The sequence below is a fragment of the Nansenia antarctica genome, assembly GCF_963989245.1.
Source record: "Nansenia antarctica genome assembly, chromosome: 13".
NCBI lineage: Eukaryota > Metazoa > Chordata > Actinopteri > Argentiniformes > Microstomatidae > Nansenia > Nansenia antarctica.
Window position 1 is genome coordinate 21,396,116 of NC_137683.1, and position 2,500 is coordinate 21,398,615.

Here is a 2,500-nt window from a genome sequence, read left to right on the forward strand (position 1 = left end):
CAGACAACACTTTAATGAATAGAATATTCCTGAGACCACGAAGATCCGCTGATCCGTGTGAGTGTGTGTGTGTGTGTGTGTGTGTGTGTGTGTGTGTGTGTGTGTGTGTGTGTGTGTGTCAGTGTCTTGCGGAAGGAAAAGCGCCTGTTTCTCTGCTGTGGAATGCACTGTAAACCAGATGTGGCAGTGTGGTGGAATACTCCGGAAACTGCGTCTTCAAAGAGCAGCAGGGAAGGCCTCTGACTTTACGCAACACACACTCACTTGCACGCACACACGCACGTGCACACACACACACACACACACAGACACAGACACACACACACACAGCTACAAAGTTAAAAGATTAAAAGTATCTCCCTTGTGATCCCCCTCTCCCCTATGTGAGTTACATCATTCATCCCAATGGAGACGAGTTCATGTGTGTGTGTGTGTGTGTGTGCATGTTTGTGTGTGTGTGTGTGTGTGTGTGTGTGTGTGTGAGAGAGAGAGAGAGAGAGAGAGAGAGAGAGAGAGAGAGAGAGAGAGAGAAAGAAAGAAAGAAAGAAAGAGAGAGAGAGAGACGGATAGAGACAGTTCTCCCTCACATCGTGTTGAAAGAGGAAAGGCACATTGAAACATTGTCCTTTGGGGAATTAGATAAACAGAAGGTGTATGTGTGTGTGTGTGTGTGTGTGTGTGTGTGTGTGTGTGTGTGTGTGTGATCGCGCATGTGTGTGTCTGTGAGTGTATGTGCGTGCATGTGTACAAGAGGAAGTAGAGACAGCCAAGCTTGACGAATGACGCACTGACTCAGGTCAAGGAAAGACACAGAGGACAGGTGGGATTAGAATGCAAAAAAGAAAGAAAGAAACAGAAAAACATAGTCCAGGTTAACAAAGAACATATTTGTAATAATGCCACACTATTTATACACACTGCCAATCCTTTTCCCTTGAATGAAATAAAATGGGCCAGTGGCCTACATTCCCCGCCGCTTTGCTGCATCTCTAGATTAGAGTTTGCTCCATCTCTCTCTCTCTCTCACTCTCATTTTTTCTCTCTCTCTCACTCTCTCACTCCTGATCCCTTTCACCTCTCTTCCTCCTGCTACATTGTCTCTCTCTCTCGCACTCTTTTTTGTCTCTCTTTCCTCTCTCCTCTCTCCTCTCCTCCCTCTCTCCTTTAGGTTTCCCCTCCCTCCTCTCTTCCTCTGTTCTCCCTCGACTCTCTCTCTCTCTCTCTCTCTCTCTCTCTCTCTCTCTCTCCTCTCTTCAACTCATGCACTGTCCGGGCTGCTTTTACACTGACGGAGACTGACAGCACACACACTGCCACACTCACACACACACACACACACACACACACTGCCACACTCACACAACACACACACACACTGCCACACTCACACACACACACTGCCACACTCACACACACACACACACACACACACACACTGCCACACTCACACACACACACACACACACACTGCCACACTCACACACACACACACACACACACACACTGCCACACTGCCACACTGACACACTGACACACACACACACACACACACTGACACACTCACACACACACTCACACACACACACACACACACACACACACACACACACTGCCACACTCACACACACAACACACACACACACACACACACACTGACACACACACACACACACACACAGTGGTGGACATGGGAAGCAGTCTCAGGCTCCCTCTCACTTATTCCACAGACCCCCCTGGTCCCCTGGAGGGGGTTCAGAGGGGAAAGGGGGAGCATTTTCTTTTTTTTAAACTGCTTGGCCGGATGGATGGGTCTGTTGGTCCCGTGGCGGTGTGGAGGGGCGGATGATAGAGGGAGGGAGAGAAGGGAGGGTTTGAGGGTCAGAGGACGGGGATGAGGAAAAGAGAGGAGAGGATGAACGGCGAGGAGGCGAGAGGAGAGGGGGGTTCGGGTGATTGGCGCATCCCGGAGAGTGGCGTTTGACCTTTTAATGGCTGCAGCGAGATTGCTTTTTAATTTGGTGTGTGTGTGTGTGTACGTGTGCGTGTGTGTGTGTGTGTGTGTGTGCGTGCTGTCAGATGACAATGTCATGCTTGACTAAAGCCATCTAGTGCTGAACCAAAGAGCAGAGGCTCAGTGAAAAGCACTGCTGAACAGTATGAAACACAAGACTTTATTTATAACTACTATACCACTGCATGTTGGTAACATCAACAGCAGGCTTTAACCCAAGCTAACCTAAACCACTGATACATTTCAATAAGATATGAGCATACATCCCATATTTTCTCAGCAGAAATAGACCAGCTTCTGCTGATGTTAATCTTAGCGGTACTGTTCAGTCATTCAGAGACATTCACAGTAGATTGTGTGTGTTTTAGACAGTGAGTGTATAGTGTTGGAGTAGCGTTAGCCTTAGGCTCATGTAGCCATACCTCCAAATCACGTTGTTCTCATGCCTCTTTTGGAGGTCTGGAGGAGTTTACGTGAGCTTAGAATTAT